The sequence below is a fragment of the Pituophis catenifer genome, unplaced genomic scaffold (assembly GCF_029215685.1).
Source record: "Pituophis catenifer annectens isolate HBS135680 unplaced genomic scaffold, rPitCat1.0.hap2 SCAF_2, whole genome shotgun sequence".
NCBI lineage: Eukaryota > Metazoa > Chordata > Lepidosauria > Squamata > Colubridae > Pituophis > Pituophis catenifer.
Genome location: NW_027256882.1, coordinates 5215379 through 5236925, shown reverse-complemented (window position 1 = coordinate 5236925; position 21547 = coordinate 5215379). Strand labels below are relative to the sequence as shown.

At 47.7% G+C, this 21547-nt stretch overlaps 1 pseudogene; it reads right to left on the bottom strand.

Moving 5' to 3' along the window:
* Window positions 1-596: 596 nt before the first annotated feature.
* LOC139311665 (zinc finger protein 721-like) overlaps window positions 597-21547 on the bottom strand; it is a 34054-nt pseudogene continuing 13103 nt past the window's right edge.

Genomic DNA, 21547 nt, shown 5'->3' with positions numbered 1-21547 from the left:
TGACAGCTATGGACCTGACCCAGTTAATTCATGGCCCTACCCACACAGGGGGAAACACGCTGGATCTGGTTTTTGTCTCTGGACAGTGGTTGAGGGATCTTGAGATAGGGGATATAGTTACTGAACCCTTGTCATGGTCAGATCACTCTCTCCTTCGTCTCGACTTTCGAACCGCTGCACCCCGCTGCAGGGAGGCAGAGCCGGTAAGATGGTTCCGCCCCAGGCACCTGATGGAACCTGACAGATTCCAGACGGAGCTTGGGCCATTTCCTGAGATTCTGGCACACGCCTCGACTGGAGACCTGGTGGCCGCCTGGGATAGGGCGGCTGCTGGTGCTCTGGATCAGGTCGTGCCTTTGCGGCCTCTGACCCGGCGCCGATCTCAATTGGCTCCTTGGTTTACCGAGGAGCTGAGGGAGTTGAAGCGCCGGAAAAGACGCCTAGAGAGTAGTTGGAGGGCCAGTCTTCTTGAATCTGACCGGACACTAGTAAGATCCCACATTAGGAATTACTTAGTGGCGATAAGAAATGCAAATTCTGGATGAGAAGAAATATTTCAGCAAGAAAACGGATGGCGCATTTTAAATAAGTGGAAATTGAACAGTTTCAAATTGGCATTTTATTGAAAACATCTTGAACTCATATAGATTACTTTTAATAGTTGATTCAGCCTTTCATACTTCTAAGGACGCTAAAATGAGGACCCAGATTGCTGGGGACAATACGCTGACTTTGTAAATTGCTCAGAGATAAAGTGGTAAAGCATTGTGGAGTAGCATATAAATCTAAGTGGAATCGCTATTGCTATATAGTTTCTCCTGAGCATGGATCCTTCTATGAGAAATAAGAGGACCATTCTGAGCAAAGCTCTTTCCACAATCCATGCATTTCTATGGCTTCTCCCCTGTGTGGATCTTTTTGTGGCTTATTTATTTTATTATTCAAATTTCTATAGCACCCTTCTCCTTTCGGACTCAGGGCGGTGAACAGCCAAAATAAAAACATCTATACATAACATCACAGTTAAAAATAAAGTTAAAATAATTTATAAATTTGGCCCATAATTTAAAATTTGTCAATTTAAAATCAATATTAAAATTTTAAAACTAACCCTAAAATCAAGACAGACCGGCTAACTGAAAAAAATAAGTTTTTAGGGCCTGACGAAAAGTCCGGAGGTCGGAGATCACTCGTATCTCTGGGGGTAGATTGTTCCATAGGGTAGGTGCCACCACAGAGAAGGCTCTCCTCCTGGGGGTCGCCAGCTGGCATTGTCTGGCCGACGGCACCCTGAGGAGGCCCTCTCTGTGGGAGCGAACCGGCCAGTGGGAGGCTATTGGTGGCAGAAGGCGGTCCCGTAAGTACCCTGGCCCTAAGCCATGGAGCGCTTTAAAGGTGATCACCAACACCTTGAAGCGCACCCGGAAGTCCACCGGAAACCAATGCAGCTCGCGCAGGAGAGGAGTCACACGGGAGCGCCCCGTCACTCCAATAATCCCCCGCGCGGCCGCATTCTGCACCAGTTGGAGCCTCCGGGTGTACCCCAAGGGGAGCCCCATGTAGAGAGCGTTACAATAGTCCAGACGAGAAGTGACGAGTGCTTGAGTGACCGTGCGTAGGGAGTCCCGATCCAGAAAGGGGCGCAACTGGCGTATCAGGCTAACCTGACAAAAAGCCCCCCTGGCCACGGCTGTCATATGCCCTTCTAAAGACAGCTGCGCATCCAGGAGGACACCCAAGTTGCGGGCCCTCTTGGTGGGGGCCAATGATTCGCCCCCAATAACCAGCGATGGCGTCAGCTGGCTATACCGGGACGCCGGCAGCCACAGCCACTCGGTCTTGGAAGAGTTGAGTCGAAGCCTGTTTCTCCCCATCCAGACCCGCACGGCCTCCAGGCACTGGGACATCACTTCCAAGGCATCATTGGGATGGTCTGGGGTGGAAATGTACAGCTGAGTATCATCAGCGTACTGATGGAACTCCACCCCAAAACCACGGATGATCTCACCCAGCGGCTTCACATAAATGTTGAGCAGAAGGGGCGAGAGGACCGACCCTTGCGGCACCCCACAAACAAGGCGCCTTGGGGTCGACCGCTGCCCCCCTGTCAACACGGTTGCGACCGGTCGGAGAGATAAGAGGAGAACCACCGCAAAACGGTGCCCCCCACTCCCAGTCCCTCCAGCCGGCGCAACATGATACCATGGTCGATGGTATCAAAAGCCGCTGAGAGGTCTAATAGGACCAGGATAGAGGAATAACCCCTATCCCGGGCCCTCCAGAGATCATCTACCAACGCGACCAATGCCGTTTCCGTGCTGTACCCAGGTCTGAAGCCGGACTGGAGCGGATCCAGATAGACAGCTTCATCCAGGTACTGGGAAGCTGTCGCGCCACCACACTCTCAACAACCTTCGCAATAAAGCGAAGGTTGGAGACTGGACGATAGTTAGCAAAAACAGCCGGATCCAGGGATGGCTTCTTGAGGAGAGGCCTCACCACTGCCTCTTTCAAGGCGGCCAGCAGGACACCCTCACTCAAAGAAGCGTTGATAATCCCCTGGAGCCAGCCTCATGTAACCTCCCGGGAGGCCAGCACCAACCAGGAGGGACACGGGTCCAATAAACATGTGGTTGCGTTCAGCCGTCCCAAGATCCTGTCCACGTATCAAACTCCTCCCAGATAACACTCTCAAGGCCTGCCTCAGTCATCTCGTCTGAACTAACCCAGTCGGCGGCCAAGTCTTCCCGAATCTGAGTTATTTTATCATCCAGATACTGTACAAAATCCTCAGCTCAGCCCTGCAAGGGGTCCTCCCGTGCTCCCAGATGGAGGAGGGAGTGGGTCACCCTAAACAGGGCGGCTGGGCAGTTATCTGATGACGCGATAAGAGCGGCAAAATAGCTAGATTTCGCCGCTTTTATCGCCACTAGGTAGGTCTTAATATGAGACCTTACCAGTGTCAAGTCAGACTCGGAACGACTGGCCCTCCAACCGCTCTCTAGGCGTCTTTTCCGGCAGCTGCCCTATCCCAGGCAGCCACCAGGTCATCAGCCGAGTCATGAGCTAGAGTCTCAGGAAATGGCCCAAGCTCCATCTGGAACCTATTAGGGTCCATCAGGCGCCTGGGGCGGAACCACCTGGTCGGCTCCGCCTCCCTGCGACAGGGTACGGTGGTCAGAAAGTCAAGTCGAAGGAGCGAGTGGTTAGACCATGACAAGGGTTCAATATCTACATCCCCTATATCAAGGCCACTCAACCACTGACCAGAGATAAAAACTAAGTCCAGAGTGTGTCCCCCCATATGAGTAGGGCTGTGAATTACTTGGGTCAGGTCCATGGCCGTCATGGAAGCCATGAACTCCCGAGCTACCTCAGATGTTTCACCGATGGATGGCAGGTTGAAATCCCCCATGACCACAAGTCTGGGGGTATCAGCCGCCACCTCGGCTATAACATTGAGGAGTTCGGGCAGGGTCATTGCCACGTGGCAGGGACCAGGTACGTGATCAACAGACCCATCTGCACCCCACGACCCCATTTCACAAAAAGGGACTCACATCCAGCTATCTGAGGTTATAAGTCCACTGCTCTGAATAAACGTCTTTCCGCACTCCATGCATTTATACGGCTTCTCCCCTGTGTGGATTCTTTTATGGGAAATAAGACTACGTCTATTAGCAAAGGTCTTTCCACATTCCATGCATTTAAACGGCTTCTCCCCTGTGTGGATCATCTTATGGGAAGTAAGATTACCTCTTTGAGCAAACATCGTTCCACAATCCATGCATTTCTATGGCTTCTCCCCTGTGTGGATCTTTTTGTGGCTTATAAGTCCACTGCTCTGAGTAAACGTCTTTCCACACTCCATGCATTTATACGGATTCTCCCCTGTGTGGATCACATTATGCAAAATAAGAATACTTCTTTCAGCAAAGGTCTTTCCACATTCCATGCATTTAAATGGTTTCTCTCCTGAGTGGAGCTTTTTGTGTCTTGTAAGTCTAGTGCTCTCAGTAAACGACTTTCCACACTCCATGCATTTATACGGCTTCTCCCCTGTGTGGATTCTTTTATGGGAAATAAGATTACATCTATGAGCAAAGGTCTTTCTACATTCCATGCATTTATATGGCTTCTCCCCTGTGTGGATTCTTTTATGGGAAATAAAATGACTTCTTTGAGCAAAGGTCTTTCCACACTCCATGCATTTATATGGCTTCTCCCCTGTGTGGATCTTTTTGTGGCTTATAAGTCCACTGCTCTGAGTAAACGTCTTTCCACACTCCATGCATTTATACGGCTTCTCCCCTGTGTGTATTCTTTTATGGGAAATAAGATTATCTCTTTTAGCAAAGCTCTTTCCACATTCCATGCATTTAAATGGTTTCTCTCCTGAGTGGAGCTTTTTGTGTCTTGTAAGTCGATATTTCTGAGCAAAACTCTTTCCACACTCCATGCATTTATACGGCTTCTCCCCTGTGTGGATCACATTATGCAAAATAAGATTATTTCTTCGAGCAAAGGTCTTTCCACATTCCATGCATTTAAATGGTTTCTCTCCTGAGTGGAGCTTTTTGTGTCTTGTAAGTCTAGTGCTATCAGTAAACGTTTTTCCACACTCCATGCATTTATACGGCTTCTCCCCTGTGTGGATTCTTTTATGGGAAATAAGATTACATCTATGAGCAAAGGTCTTTCTACATTCCGTGCATTTATATGGCTTCTCCCCTGTGTGGATTCTTTTATGGGAAATAAAATGACTACTTTGAGCAAAGGTCTTTCCACACTCCATGCATTTAAACGGCTTCTCCCCTGTGTGGATTCTTTTATGGGAAATAAGATTACATCTATGAGCAAAGGTCTTTCTACATTCCGTGCATTTATATGGCTTCTCCCCTGTGTGGATTCTTTTATGGGAAATAAACTGACTTCTTTGAGCAAAGGTCTTTCCACATTCCATGCATTTAAACGGCTTCTCCCCTGTGTGGATGATCTTATGGGAAGTAAGACTACCTCTTTGAGCAAACATCTTCCCACAATCCATGCATTTATATGGCTTCTCCCCTGTGTGGATTTTCTTATGGGAAGTAAGATTACCTCTTTGAGCAAAGGTCTTTCCACATTCCATGCATTTAAATGGTTTCTCTCCTGAGTGGATATTTTTGTGTCTTGTAAGTCCAGTGCTCTGAGTAAACGTCTTTCCACACTCCATGCATTTATACGGCTTCTCCCCTGTGTGGGTCCTCTTATGGGAAATAAAATGATGTTTTCGAGTAAAGGTCTTTCCACACTCCATGCATTTAAACGGCTTCTCTTTTGTGTCAATCGCTTTTGGAGAAGTAAGGAAGTTATTTCCAAGAGAAAGAATGAATGTCCCATTGTAATTTTGTCCGTTGTGGCTTCTTATAGCATCTTCTTCTTTGTTTTGGGTTAAATCCTGTTCATTTACTTGTACTTTAGCTTTGATTACCTTCACACTTTTCTCAACATATTTTTCTCTTATTTTCTCTTGTTGAGCAAGAAAGTCTTGCATCAGAGCATCAGTGGAAGATGAGCTTTCCTGATTCCAATTCTTTGACTGATTTTTCTCATGGCTTCCTAATTCCATTCGAATTCCAAACTTCTCCGTTCCATCTTTAGCATTGATCACTTGGAACAATTCATAGGAATCATGATTCTCCTGCCCATTATTACCTTCGAAGCAAAAGGGAAATGAAAATAATAACAAGGTTAGAGAAAAAGATCAAAGCGTAGAAAGTCAAGTGAATTTCCTTCTGAATTTCTCCAAAATTCCATTAGGTTGTATGTTTGCATGCTTACAGGGGTGTGATATAGACATGATGATTTCTATATTCATAAGTCATGAAAGCTTTGAAGATGTCTAGAAAACATCTCTTTCTTTACAATGATCTATGGTACTGTATATATATGCAAACCTCACTCAGTTTAGAGTTAAGGAATAGAATGGAATAACACAGTGGGAAGGGACCTTGGAGGTCTTCTAGTCCAACCCCCTGCTTAGGCAGGAAACCCTACACCACTTCAGACAAATGGTTACCCAACATCTTCTTAAAAACTTCCAGTGTTGGAGCATTCACAACTTCTGGAGGCAGGTTGTTCCACTGATTAATTCTTCTAACTGTCAGGAAATTTCTCCTTAGTTCTAAATTGCTTCTCTCCTTGATTATTTATTTAAATATTTATTTATTGGTTTGATTTATATGCCGCCCTTCTCCAGAGACTCAGGGCGGCTTACAATGCTTTTTAAGAAATAGCCTTCATACTTTTGTATATACCTGCTTAGTAGGGCTTTCGCCCCCCCCCCTCCAAGTGGTGTTCTTGTTTATACAAAGTCAGCTTATCGCCCCCACAATCCGGGTCCTCGTTTTACCTACCTCGGAAGGATGGAGGATGAGTCAACCTTGAGCCTGGTGAGAATTGAACTCGCAGTAATTGCAGGCAGCTGGCAGCTAAGTGCTACTTTAACAGCACTTTAGTCTGCTGCACCACCAAGGCTCCTTAGCTTCCACCCATTGAAGAATAGCTTGACTTCGTCTTCTTTGGGGCAGCCCCTGAGATATTGGAACACTGCTATCATGTCACCCCCTACTCCTTCTTTCCATTTAACTAGACATACCCAGTTCCTGCAACTGTTCTTTGTTTTAGCCTCCAGTCCCCTAATCCTCTTCATTGCTCTTCTCTGCACTTTTTCTAAAGTCTCGACATCTTTTTTACATCGTGGCGACCAAAACTGAATGCAATATTTGGCCAAATAAAGCTTCTCTTGATCTCGAAGTCTGAGTCCTTTGATTTTCTGCAATACCCCCACAGATAAGTTCAAATATTTGATATTTGATAAATAAATAAATGGAAATGGAAAAATAGAGATAAGAAATGGCAGAGAAAGCATCTAAGCAAAGAGACATTGACTCTTTCCTTCCTTGGAGTACGAGAAGATCCTTTCCTTCTCCCTCCCAGGAGATGATATCTGATTAGTGGTTTTTTAATAAAAAAATTAACTATCATCTGTCTTCTTTAACTCTCTGATTGGGGACTAGAGAACTCTTACCCAGAGAGGCCACGTTCCTATGGTTTTCAAGCATGACTTCCGAATGCAGCGCTTTCTGGTCAGGATCCAGCTGAGACCATTCCTCCTCAGAGAAAGACACAGCCACCTCCTCGAAGGACACGAGACTCTCCTGAACACGGAAAAAAGAACAGAACAGGAGGATTCGCAAGATCTGTTCATCTTCATCAATGATTTAGACAAGAGGATAGAAGGGGAACTCATCAAATTTACAGACAAGACCAAATTGGGGTTGGAGAGGCTGGTGGACGGCTCAGGCATTGGGTCGCTATGAATGCCCCCCCCTTTTTTTTTTCTGGCCCTGTTATCGGCCATCGGTCAATGTGGACTTTCTTACCCTGGAGCTTGGGACCTGGCTCTGTTTTTTGTCCTGTTTCCTGGCTGTATGGAAGACAAGACAGTTACGGGAGGATTGATGGAGCCGGTTCCATACTACGTTCGCCGCTGATGGGATGCTCATCTTTCCAGGACCAGTAGGGCCAAACCACTGTGAGAGGGTGGTTCTGGACTTTTCCAACTTGCCTTGATTAAGATGGCTAACCACCGTGAGAGGGTGGTTTGAATATCTCCCTCAGTTGGACAGAACATGAGGACTCCTGCCCATTACCGTGAGAGGGTAGTTGTGATTCTTCCGGTTAATTTAGTCTTGCTTCCTGGACGTTTGAGACCATCATTATAGACCCGTAGGCCATGTCTAGGCCACACCTGTATTACCATTCCAGTGTTTGAATGTACTCCAGGGCTAAGCTTCTTGCGCTGTGAGACTCCCCCCTCTCACAGGCTTGGCCCTCTATGTTATCGAGGGCCCACCTTAATGATGGGTCTTGGGACCCCGAGAGGTGGCATGTCGCAAAAAGGGGTTTGAGGGGTTTTTTAAGGACATTTTTAAATAGACTTTTAAGGGGTTCTAGAGGGTGGGAAGGTTATGTGGGTTTGGGGGAAAACCCACGGGGAATGGGGACTGACCCGGCAATTAATGGTGCCACGGGGGGTATGGACTCTGGGGGAAAGAGGGCTGTTAAAATGCCCTCTGCTGAGGGCTTTTCTATTAATACGCTGAGTGGGAGGGGCAGGTATGGCGGGAGCAGGGGGCCATATCGTGTGGTGGGGGCACGCACTCGCTACATTTGAGCGATTCCATGCCCCGTTTCCCAGGCTGCTCAGAGTCTCAGGGCCCGAATCTCCGGCTGTTGTTGTGTAATGCCAGGTCCGTAGTAAATAAGGCCCCCCTCATTTGTGACCTTATTCAGGAGGGGGGAGCGGACTTGGCAGGTATTACGGAGACCTGGTTGGGCCATGAGGGGGGGGGTTCCCCTCGTGGATATGTGCCCACCAGGCTTCCAAGCATTCCATCAGCCAAGAGCTCAGGGCAGGGGCAGGGGGGGTGGCAGTTATTATAAAGGAAAGTCTTGATCCGAGGGAGACCACTGTACCTCAGATAGCCGGATGTGAGTCCCTTTTTGTGAAGTGGGGTCGTGGGGTCCAGATGGGTCTGTTGATCATGTACTTGGCTCCCTGCCACGTGGCAACGACCCTGCCCAAACTCCTCAACGTCATAGCCGAGGTGGCGGCTGATACCCCTAGACTTGTGGTCATGGGGGATTTCAACCTGCCATCTATCAGTGAAACGTCAGAGGTAGCTCGGGAGTTCATGGCATGGAGAGCAAAATCCGGCTGCTCCCCGAACCAGACGCTGTTTACCGCTCCGAGTCGGCAGGAAATGAGGGCTGCCTTGCACTGCAAATATACCAAGACGGAATCCTGATGCTGCACTTACAACAGAGAGAAGAAGCCAGATTTTGCTCTTCATTGCAGACACTAGATCAGCCCCCTGCAAGTGAATGAGAGAGTGTGGGGGAGAGTGGAGGAGCGAGAGAGATAGAGAGAAAGAGGTGGGGAGAGGGAAAGAGAATGAGAGAAAGAGGGGGAGAGGGAGAGAGAAAGAGGGGGGAGAGAGAAAGAGTGGGAGAGGGAGAAGGGGGAGAAAGAGAATGGGAGAAAGGGGGAGGGAAAGAGAAAGAGGGGAGAGAGAAAGAGAGAGAAAGAGTGGGGGAGAGAGAGAAGGGGGAGAGAAAGAGAGAATGAGAGAGAGAGTGGGGGAGGGAGAGAGAAAGGGGGAGAGAAAAAGAGAATGAGAGAGAGAGAGTGGGGGAGAGAGAAAGAGGGGAGAGAGAATGAGAGAATGAGAGAGAGACAGTGGGGGAGAGAGGGAGAGAGAATGAGAGAATGAGAGAGAGAGAGTGGGGGAGAGAGGGAGAGAGAAAGGGGGGAGAGAAAGAGAGAATGATAGAGGGGGGAGAGAGAGAAAGAGGGGGGAAAGAGAAAGAGAGAGAAAGAGTGGGGGAGAGAGAGAAAGGGGGGAGAGAAAGAGAGAATGATAGAGGGGGCGAGAGAGAAAGAGGGGGGAGAGTGCCTGAAGGACCCTATCCCGTCACTGGGAGTCCAGGTGCTTCAGCAAGTGGCGCACTGGATTCGTATTAGTGGTCCGTGAAATTTAAAATTATGAACTTAGTGGTCCCTGAGGTCCAAAAGATTGGGGATCCCTGCTCTGGAGGATTTAAGTAGCTTAACTGTGCTTGCTTGCCAATACCAGAATTACAGAGTTGGAAGGGATCTTTGGAGATCTTCTAGTCCAGGGATCTCCAACCTTGGCAACTTTCTCTGCCTGGGCCTGATGCTTCCTGAGAGGCAGGGGGTCTCTCCGAATGGGACCCCCTCCCCAAAAGGCTGGCCCCACAGTCCTAGCTCAGAGGTCTTCAAACTTGGCAGCTTTAAGACTTGTGGACATCAACTCCCAGAATTCTCTAGCCAGCTTTCTGGGAGTTGAAGTCTGCCAGGCTTAAACTTGCCAAGGTTGGAGATCTCTGGACTAGAAGATAAATGATGGCATAAATGATGACCAGTCAAAAGTGCGAGGACCTGTCAGAAATCACTTTTTTCAGCCCTCTGGGTAGTCCCTATGTGCATATGGACTACTCAGAGGGCTGAAAGTTATTTTTGACTGGTCCTCGCACTCTTGACCAGTCCTTGAACTTACGACCGTTCTCACATTTTACGATTTGCGCCCTATCTTGTCACCATGGTGAAGAGAAGTAGTGGTGAAATGACTGACACGGTTGTTAAGAATGCCGCAACGGGCATAAATGTGAGGATGGTCATAAGTGCGAGGACCGGTCAAAAGTGCAAGGACCAGTCCTTGAACTTACGACTGTCCTCACATTTTACGATTTGCACCCTATCTTGTCACCGTGGTGAAGAGAAGTAGTGGTGAAATGACTGACACGGTTGTTAAGAATGGCGCAACGGGCATAAATGTGAGGATGGTCATAAGTGCGAGGACCAGTCAAAAGTGTGAGGATCAGTCAGAAATGACTTTTTTCAGCCCTCTGAGTAGTCCCTATGCACATAGCCATGTCCACCCGGTCACATGACCAGATAGCCACGTCTACCCAGTCACATGTGCAGCTAGCCACACCACCCAGTCACATGACCACCAAGCCACACCCCCAACTAAGCCACACCCATAGAACCGGTTGTTAAAAAAATTGAACCCCACCACTGCACAAGTCCTAATATTAGGTGAGAACGTGAACAAATCTGAAAATTACTTCCACTGAAGAAATATTTGGGGAAGTTTTATCAAGTTCACTGATTCTGCAAAACCTTCAGTGCCTTTCAGTAAAGTAATCTGAACAGTGAGGCCACTGTTCCTCAGATAGCTGGCTGTGAGTCTCTCTTTGTGAAGTGGGGTCAGGGGGTGCAGATGGGTTTGCTGACTACGTACCTGGATCCCTGCCACGTAGCAGCTGCCCTGCCTGAGCTGCTCGACGTAATAGCCGGGGTGGCGGTGGATACCCCCAGGCTTATGGTCATGGGGGATTTCAACCTGCCATCCGTCAGTGAAACGTCGGAAGCGGCTCGGGAGTTCATGGCTTACATGACGGCCATGGACCTGACCCAGTTAGTTCATGACCCCACCCACACTGGGGGACACACGCTGGACTTGATTTTTGTCTCTGGTCAGTGGTTGAATGATCTTACAATAGGGGACCTAGTCATTAAGTCCTTGTCATGGACAGATCATTCGCTCCTTCAGCTGGACTTTCGGACTGCTGCCCCTCGCCGCAGGGAGACGGAACTGACCAGGTGGTCCCGTCCCAGGCGCCTGATGGACCCCGAGAGGTTCCTGACGGAGCTTGGGCCATTCCCAGAGGCTCTGACTCACAGCTCGGCTGAGGAACTGGCAGCCGCCTGGGACAGGGTGGCCGCCGGAGCCTTGGACCGCGGCGCGCCTTTGCGGCCTCTGACTCGGTGCCGTTGTCAATTGGCTCCTTGGTTCCCTGAGGAGCTGAGAGAGATGAAGCGCCGGAAAAGACGCCTAGAGAGCGATTGGAGGTCTAGCCTCACCGAATCTGACCGAACACTGGTGAGGTCTTATATCAAGACCTACCTAATGGCAATAAGAGTGGCGAAATCTAACTATTTTTCCACTCTTATTGCATCTGCAGAGAACCGCCCAGCCGCCCTCTTCAGGGTGACCCGCTCTCTACTACAGGTGGGAGCGAGGGAGGATCCCTTGCAGGGTAGAGCTGAGGATTTTGGACAATACCTGCATGATAAAATTGCTCAGATTCGGGGTGGCCTGAACTCTGATTGGATAGCCTTGGATGGGATGACGGAGGTGAGTCTTGAGAGTGTTATCTGGGAGGCGTTTTGACCATGTGACTCCTGAGGACGTGGACAGGATTTTGGGGAGGCTTAACGCTACATGTTTACTGGACCCGTGGCCCTCCTGGTTGGTGCTGGCCTCCCGGGAGGTTACCCGAGGCCGGTTTCAGGAGATTACCAACGCTTCGTTGAGTGAGGGTGTCTTCCCATCCGCCCTGAAAGAGGCGGTGATGAGGCCCCTCCTCAAGAAGCCTTCCCTGGACCCGGCTGTATTAGCTAATTATCATCCTGTCTCCAACCTCCGCTTTGCGGCGAAGGTTGTTGAGAGTGTGGTGGCAAGACAACTTCCTCGATTCCTGGATGAAGCTGTCTATCTAGATCTGTGCCAGTCGGGCTTCAGGACGGGTTACAGCACGGAAATGGCATTGATCGCATTGATTGATGATCTCTGGAGGGCTCGGGACAAGGGTTGCTCCTCTGTCCTGGTCCTCCTAGATCTCTCAGCGACTTTTGATACCATCGATCATGGTATCATGCTGTGTCGGCTAGAGGGGGTCGGAGTGGGGGGCACCATGCTACAGTGGTTCTCCTCCTTCCTCTCTGACCGCAGAGGTCGACCTCGAGGTTCCTCACGTGGGGTGCCGCAAGGGTCAGTCCTCTCGCCCCTCCTGTTTAACATTTATGTGAAGCTGCTGGGTGAGATCATCCGTGGCTTTGGGGTGAAGTGTCAACTGTATGCTGATGACACACAGTTGTACATTTCAACCTCAGGCCTCCCCAATGATGCCCTTGACGTGATGTCCCGTTTCCTGGAGGCCGTGCGGATCTGGATGGGGAGGAAAAGGCTCAGACTCAACCCCTCCAAGACTGAGTGGCTGTGGCTTCCGATGGCCCAATATAGTCAGTTAACACCGTCGCTGGCTATTGGGGATGAGATCTTACCCCCCTCAGAGAGGGCTCGCAACTTGGGCATCCTCCTGGATTCACGGCTGTCTTTGGATGATCATATGACGGCCGTGGCCAGGGGGGCTTTTTATCAGATTCGCCTGATCTCCCAGTTGCGTCCATTTCTGGATTAGGACGCCGTGCGCACAGTCACTCATGCCCTCGTCACTTCCCGTCTGGATTATTGTAATGCCCTCTACATGGGGCTCCCCTTGAGGAGCACCCAGAGGCTCCAACTGGTCCAGAATGCAGCCGCGCGAGTAATAATGAGGGCGACTCGTCGTTCCCATGTAACACCCCTCTTGCGCGAGCTGCACTGGCTCCCGGTGGTCTTCCAGGTACATTTCAAGGTGTTGGTTACCACCTTTAAAGCGCTCCATGGCTTAGGACTTGGTTATCTACAGGACCGCATTCTGCCACCGATTGCCTCCCACCGACCAGTACGCTCCCACAGAGAGGGCCTCCTCAGGGTGCCGTCGGCCAAACAATGTAGGCTGGTGACCCCCAGGGGGAGAGTCTTCTCTGCAGAACTTTCAGTGCCTTTCAGTAAAGTAATCCCATTTCTGGATCAACTGATCCATCGCTCTATCTATCACTGATTGATCTAGTAGTCTGAGCCATTGGCTGAAAGGAAGAAAACAAAAAAGAGAAAATTCCCTGGGAAATTCATTTCTCAGCCTTTGCAAAGCGGGAATGTTTGATCTCCTAATCGAGGCTCAAATCAGAGGATTGGAAATTATTTTGTATTCCTGGATTACATGCTCAACACGGCCACTCCCTTTGGATTTTAATAGTCGGTTTTATTTTTTAATACAGTTTGCTTATTTTTGAACTACTGGTTATAAATAAGGTTTTTTAAAAATGGTAATGTGGCAATGTGAGTATTTAGTTATTTTTCATTAGCCTTGCAGAATTCCGAGTCAAAGAATTCTCCCCCAAAAAGGGTCTCTAGCAGTTACTGTCACTGCGATACGTTTACTCTTGAAGGACTTTTTAAAAATTGCTTCTTATAAACTCAAAGTTGGAGGAGTACGGAGCAGAAAGAGGAAGCTATGCTGGCTGACAGGAACTTGAAAATGCTATTCTGCTCTGCATGTGGAAGAACACAAAAATAATCCAGGCCAAACAAGGGGGGGAAATAGAAGGAGGGAGCCCTCTGCACACCCACTTCACTTCCTGAAGGAAAAATAGAAATCTAATCACTTTTCCCTTTCTTACCTGATTTGGAGGGTCAACCACTGTTTGATTTCCATCATAAAAAACAGAAAGCTTCATTCTTTGTTTCTCTGTAAGGAATAAATAATTTCAAAATGCATCATTAACAAAATAGGAGATATTCTATAGAAGAGAAGAGAGAACGAAGTTAAGACAGATGGGAAATTGGAGGATCTTCCATTACCTCCTGAGGTGTCCGGACTTGGATCTTCCCAAGGGATCCTCCTGAAAAATACCTCCTGAGGGGGATTTGATGGGTTCTTCTTTCCCTCAGGATCTCTGATCTCCACAGTGCAACACTTTAAATAGTAGGAAGGAAAAAAGAAGCAGAATTAATGTACATCACGCGACGTAAAGTGGATTCCTATATTCAGAATGCCACCTCAAAGCCCCCAATATCCATCCGTGAGGTTGAATGAGAAACAATGGAACAATGTCCTACAAGAATAGGTGGGACATTGCCACATATTATGAATGTTACAGAAGTTTGGGAAGGAAGGGTGAAGTATTCAAACACATTCTCTATTGTCTTTTGAACTCTTACCTGCAAGTGGACCTGCTCCTTCTGCTCCTCCGCCTGGCTCAGGAGGAAGCCTTCCGCCAGGGCCACCGCCTGGGAACTGGTCTCTGCTCCACACTCCCTCACCCAGCCCTCCATCTCTGGGGGCAGAATGAAGAGGAGCTGCTCCAGAACCACCAGGTCCAACATCTGGGCTTTGGTGTTCTTCTCTGGTCTCAGCCATCGCCTGGAAAAGCCATGGAGTCGGCTGCAAAGTCCTCGGGGACCCTCAGCCTCCAGGTATTGGATGAAATTGCAGGGATGAACTTGTGAAGGGAGGATGGTTTCCTCCTCCAGGATCTCCTGCCCGGTTCTTGTCCAGAGCTTCCCCCACTTCCTGGGCTGAGCAGCTGAAGGGCCTTTTCCGCTTCCCTCCTTTGCAAAAGGTTGTGTCTCCATCCTTTCTCTGTCCTGCAGAGCAACTGCAAATGGCTCCAAGGACTCTGATGGGTCTCCAGATGCCTTTTCCTTCAGGGGACCATTTCTGGTGCTGCAGGACTGATCCCTGCAAGGGATTCCGCTCTTTTTCTTCTTCCCCCAAGAGGAAAGTTTGCCTTGCAAAGACCACAAATGGCTTCCAGCTTCCGTATCTGAGAAGGGAAGAAAAAGAAATGCTAGACTCACCCGGAGCCTCTCCGTAAGTCCTAGAGAGGCAAGGCTCCAGTAGACCAATGGGGAAGTGCCTGGAGTCACCTTCCCTTGGCAGAGGGCGTCCCCTGGTGGATTTGGTGCAAAGTGCCAGGATCGTAGAAAGGGCAGGAAAGAGGAGTGAATGGGAGGTGAAAGGGAGAGGGCGGGGAGGATGGGCTAGGGAGTAGGAGGAAAGGCCCCTCCCAATGGCTCCCTGTCAGACAAAGGCTTCGATGTCTGTGCTTCTTTTCCCCCTTTTATATGAACCCAAATGCATGGAAGGAGGTTTTCCTCTTTCTTCTGTTGCGTTTCTAGAGCTGTTGATTATTTCTTATATACATATAATGGAACTCCACCTCTACCTCTTTCATTCGGCCTGCTTCTTATTTATGGAATGGAATGGAATGGAAGGGAAGGGAAGGGAAGGGAAGGGAAGGGAAGGGAAGGGAAGGGAAGGGAAGAGAAGAGAAAAAATAAATATTCTTTCTGGCAGCCGCTGAGATATCAGAAGGTGCCATCATGTCTGCCCTCCTCCTTCTTTTCATCAGACTAGAAAATACCCAGTTCCAGGAACCAAGTTTTTTAAATATGTTTTTGCCTCCATCTTTGTTGCTTTTCTCTGCACTCTTTCTAGAGTCTCAAGATCTTATTTATTATACAAAACACAAAGAAAAATAGAAATAGGAAATTAAGGAAAGGAGAAAAAGAGGGGGAAGGAAAGTTTGAGGTACAAGAAAAGAAGGAAAAAAAGACGTTGACTTCTTTTTAGCACAGTGCAAGGAAAAAAAACAATTATTCCAACCTGACAATTCCATCTAATGGACAAAAGCAAAGTCGTTTTAGGTCTGTTTCCTTTGAACACTTTAAATGTGAAGATATTCAATTTAATGGCTGAAGAAGGTTAAATGCACAATGGTCTCAAAGACCCTGTTGTGGCTGAGGGGATCTGCGCTCTGATTGGTTGCTGTGAGTGGAAAGGGGGCGTTTCCCTTTTTCCCGCCTTTTCCTTCTGGGTGCCATTTGAGATTTACCTCAGGATGTTCCTGACTGTCTTCTCTGCTGCGAATCTTAAATTCATTTATATAATAATAATAATAATAATTTTATTTCTATACCGCCCTTCTCCCGAAGGACTCAGGGCGGTGTATAGCCTATTTAAAAACACATAACAAAACAACAATTAAAATTTAAAATCATTAAATAATTAGGCTCCAATTAAAATCCCAGAAATTTAAAGTACCCCAGTTTAAAATCGTTATGTTAATAGCCCGGCCTGGCGGAACAACAGGGTCTTCAGAGCACAGCGAAACACCCGGAGGTCGGAGATCTTACGTATTTCCGGGGGCAGTTCATTCCACAGGGCTGGGGCTCCCACAGAGAAGGCCCTCCCCCTGGGTGTCGCCAGCCGACATAACTTGGCCGATGGCACCCTGAGGAGACCCTCTCTGTGGGAGCGGACTGGTCGGTGGGAGGCTATATGGATATAAAAGTAACCGTTTGTGTCCGTATCTCCCTCTTCCATTGGACAGCAGCTGCGTATTTCCTCCACATTAAACCTCTTCAGTTGCACCTTCCAGTCGAAGGTTTTGATTTTATCTCCTGATTCTGACAACGAGGAGGCTGGTGTGGTGCAGTTCACCCTGTGCAGCTGGCACTCGAGTCAGACAATGAGGAGGCTGGAGAAGATGTGATGCCAGAGGCAGGGATTCAGCCAGGGCCTTCAGAACCTGGTGGGGACCTCGGCTGTAGAAAAGCCGGCACAAAGCCGCTAGCCAGCGGACCAGCTAGCAGCCTGATCGCAAAAGCGATCCTCACAATTACAATAATAAATCCCTTCGAAAGCTCACGCTTAGATGATCACAGAATGAAAGGTGAAGCCGCTCATTCAAACACATCTCTCTGCGCTGAAGACTGTGCCGAACTGGGGAAGCACCAGGCGAGGAAGGAGGGACTACATGTGCAAATTATGATCACGTGCTCGGTCTCCAGGCAGAAGAGAGCAACACCCATCCTATCCTGGATTCTCTTGAAGCAGCTCCAGGGAGAATAACATATGTTTATTCCCTTTCAACCCCCTCCCCCAAGGCAGGCCCACACTGCAGGGGGGTGGTTGATAGGCAGGGACAGATAGAGGGAGAATAGGCCCATTTCACGGAGGAAAAGGCTGGGAAGGACCAGGGATTCCTCCCCATTTCATTTGCAGGAGATTCTGGAATTCTCCCTAAATGACTTAATTAGAAGATTAATCAAGAAGGGAGGGCCCACTTCCCCTGCTCCCACTCTGCAGAAGTTTCATACGAACAGAGAAGATGGGGCTAGGATGGGGGTGGCAGCAAAGGAGGGAGCCTGGGGGTCGCTGGGCTGGAAATTGAGTCAAATGTCACAAGGAAAAGGGGGTGTCAAGAAGAACTGGCCACAAAGTTGGGGTGCTCCCTTCCCGAGGGAGGAATGGGAAGGAATGTCCCCCTCCTTCCCTTCCCATTTGCAATTTCCCAAAACGTGGAAAAATTCTGGGCAAGATTTTAGTGTTTGTGTATGCTTTTCTTTTTCATTGCAATACTTTTTCAGGTCTCTGTAAGGAAAAGCTGCCCCAAATCTCCAAAATTTCCTTGTGCGGCCACCTGTTCTTCAGCCACTGGACCTCAATGGGTAAAAGCCCATCGTGGTGCACAAGGAGGATGGTGTTGGGGGAAGCGGGGTCCATTGTGGTGGAGGAGATGGTGACGGTGGGCTTGGCTGGAGGGAAGGAAGAGAAGGAGGCACAGGAGAGGCACAGGAGGACCCAGAACGCAACACCAAGTTGGTTACTTCAGATGCCACATGGGACTGACTGACCATGTCCAGAGCCCTGACAACCCTGATTCCAGGATGCACCAAGGCTTTGACAGAGCCATGCCAAGATCCTTGCTGAGGGGGGGATTTGGGGGAATGCAAAGGGAGACCCCCCAGACCAGGCTCTGCCTTCAGCTGGCAAGCCTCCTTCCAGGTGGGGAGGGGTCCGAGTCCCAGATGGCAACTTGGCCGGGATGGGGTGGCAGGCAGGGGTGGGTTCTACTTACCTTTACTACCGGTTTGCAACGGGGCTGCGTGCACTCGCTTCGCTCGCGCGCTCTTTTGCACAGGCGCAGAAGCATTTTGGTGACGTCGGGGTCAGTGGGCGGAGCCTCCCGTCGGTTTTACTACTGGGTCTATAGAACTGGTGCAAATCGGGGCCAACCCACCACTGGCGGCAAGAAGTGTGGAAGGGATTGGGGGGGGAGAACCTTGGGGAAAGGGAAGGTGGGGGCAGATTGAGGCTGAATCAGTAAGATCCAGGGATCACCACACATCCTTTGACTGGATCACTCTTCATCTCCTCCTTCACCAAATCCTCTAACTGGCACAATTCTTAGTTGGATTAATGGGAGGGTCTGGGTGAGCCCCAGTGGTGGGTTGCTCCTGGTTTGCACCGATTCGCAAGAACCGGTAGTAAAAATTTGTGGTAGTTCGGAGAACCCGTAATAACATTGGCTGGCCACGCCCCCGAACCAGTCCCCGGCCCGGTTACCGCTCGCTTACCCCGCCCACCTCATCAGAGGCTTTTTTTTTTTTTACTTTTAAAAGCATTTTTTCTACAACCTCTTCGGCCAAAAAATGCTCAGCTGGGATCGTCAGAGGCTTTTAAAAGCATTTTTTCTGCAACCTCTTAAGGTTTAAAAGTTTTTTTTAAATGGCCACGCCCATCCAGTTACATTAACCTCCCACCAAGCCACGCCCACAAAATAAGCGACACCCACAGAACTGGTAGTAAAAATTTTTAGTCCCCACCCCTGGTGAGCCCCCCGAGAAGGTCCTTTAAAGGTTCACTCCAGTTCAGAGTACTTTGCTAAGTGTTTCTCACTGTTGAGGGATTGTTTTTAATAACTGTTAATTCTATAATGCTGAAGACCGCTCAATTTGTTATTTCTAATTTGAAGCAGAGCTCTAATCTGGTTGCCACCCAGACAAAGAACAACATTTCAGGTGTGGGTTCTTGTTTTTTTCATCTTAAGCCCATTTGCATCTGGGAACATTAAAGATCTTTGTGGAATAGCTAAAAAAAAGGCAGCGGCTTTACAAAGTGAAAATCGTGAGTGAGCAAGAAATGCCAATTCTGGATGAGAAGAAATATTTCAGCAAGAAAATGGATGGAGCATTTTAAATAAGTGGAAATTGAACAGTTTCAAATTGGCATTTTATTGAAAACATTTTGAACTCGTATAGATTACTTTTAATAGTTGATTCAGCCTTTCATACTTCTAAGGTCGCTAAAATAAGGACCCAGATTGCTGGGAACTTTTCTGACTTTGTAAATTGCTCAGAGATAAAGTGGTAAAGCATTGTGGAGTAGTATATAAATCTAAGTGGAATCGCTATTGCTATATAGTTTCTCCCCAGCGTGGATCCTTTTATGAGAAGTAAGATGACTTTTCTGAGCAAAGCTCTTTCCACACTCCATGCATTTATACGGCTTCTCCCCTGTGTGGATTCTTTTATGGGAAATAAGATTACATCTATGAGTAAAGGTCTTTCAACATTCCATGCATTTAAATGGTTTCTCTCCTGACTGCAGCTTTTTGTGCCTTCTAAATCCACTGCCATGAGTAAACGTCTTTCCACACTCCGTACATTTATACGGTTTCTCCCCTGTGTGGATTCTTTTATGGGAAATAAGACTACTTCTATTAGCAAAGGTCTTTCCACATTCCATGCATTTAAATGGTTTCTCTCCTGAGTGGAGCTTTTTGTGGTTTCTAAGTCCATTTTTCAGAACAAAACTCTTCCCACACTCCATGCATTTATACGGCTTCTCCCCTGTGTGGATCCTCTTATGGGAAATAAGATGACCACTTTGAGCAAAGGTCTTTCCACATTCCGTGCATTTGTATGGCTTCTCCCCTGTGTGGAACCTTTTATGGGAAATAAGATTACTTCTATAAGTAAAGGTCTTTCTACATTCCGTGCATTTATATGGCTTCTCCCCTGTGTGGATACTTTTATGGGAAATAAGACTACTTCTATAAGCAAAGGTCTTTCTACATTCCGTGCATTTATACGGCTTCTCCCCTGAGTGGAGCATTTTGTGTCTTGTAAGTCCAGTTCTCCGAGCAAAACTCTTTCCACACTCCATGCATTTATATGGCTTCTCCCCTGTGTGGATCATCTTATGGGAAATAAGATTATGTTTTTGAGCAAAGGTCTTTCCACATTCCATGCATTTAAATGGTTTCTCTCCTGTGTGTACCTTTTTGTGTCTTGTAAGTCCATTTCTCTGAGCAAAACTCTTTCCACACTCCTCGCATTTATACGGCTTCTCCCCTGTGTGGATCATCTTATGGGAAATAAAATGACTTCTTCGAGCAAAGGTCTTTCCACACTCCGTGTATTTATATGGCTTCTCCCCTGTGTGGATCCTTTTATGGATAGTAAGTTGCCTGCTTGTCCTAAAACATTTTCCACATTCCAAACATTTATAAGGCTTCTCTTTTGTGTCAATCGCTTTTGGAGAAGTAAGGAAGTTATTTCCAAGGGAAAGAATGAATGTCCCATTGTAATTTTGTCCGTTGTGTCTTCTTATAGCATCTTCTCCTTTGTTTTGGGTTAAATCGTGTTCATTTACTTGTACTTTAGCTTTGATTAGCTTCACACTTTTTGCAGTATATTTTTTCCTTTTTTTCTCTTGTTGGGCAAGAAAGTCTTGCATCGGTGCATCAGTGGAAGATGAGCTTTCATGTTTCCAATTCTTTGACTGGTTCCTCTCATGGCTTTCTAATTCCATTCGAATTCCAAACTTCTCCCTTCCATCTTTAGCATTGATCACTTGGAACAGTTCACAGGAATCTTGATTCTCCTGCCCATTATTACCTTCAAAAAAAAGGGAAATGAAAATGATAACAAGGTTAGAGAAAAAGATCAAAGTGTAGAAAGTTAACTGAATTTCCTTCTGAATTTCTCCGAAATTCCATTAGGTTGTACGTTTGCATGCTTTCAAGGGTGTGATACAGACCTGATGATTTCTATATTCATGAGTCATGAAAGCTTTGAAGATGTCTAGAAAACATCTCTTTCTTTACAATTATCTCTATATATGCAAACCTCACTCAGTTTTGAGTTAAGGAATAGAATGGAATAACAGAGTTGGAAGGGACCTTGGAGGTCTTCCAGTCCAACCCCCTGCTTAGGCAGGAAACCCTACACCACTTCAGACAAATGGTTATCCAACATCTTCTTAAAAACTTCCAGTGTTGGAGCATTCACAACTTCTGGAGGCAGGTTGTTCCACTGAATAATTCTTCTAACTGTCAGGAAATTTCTCCTTGGTTCTAAATTGCTTCTCTCCTTGATTATTTATTTAAATATTTATTTATTGGTTTGATTTATATGCTGCCTTCTCCAGAGACTCAGGGCGGCTTACAATGCTT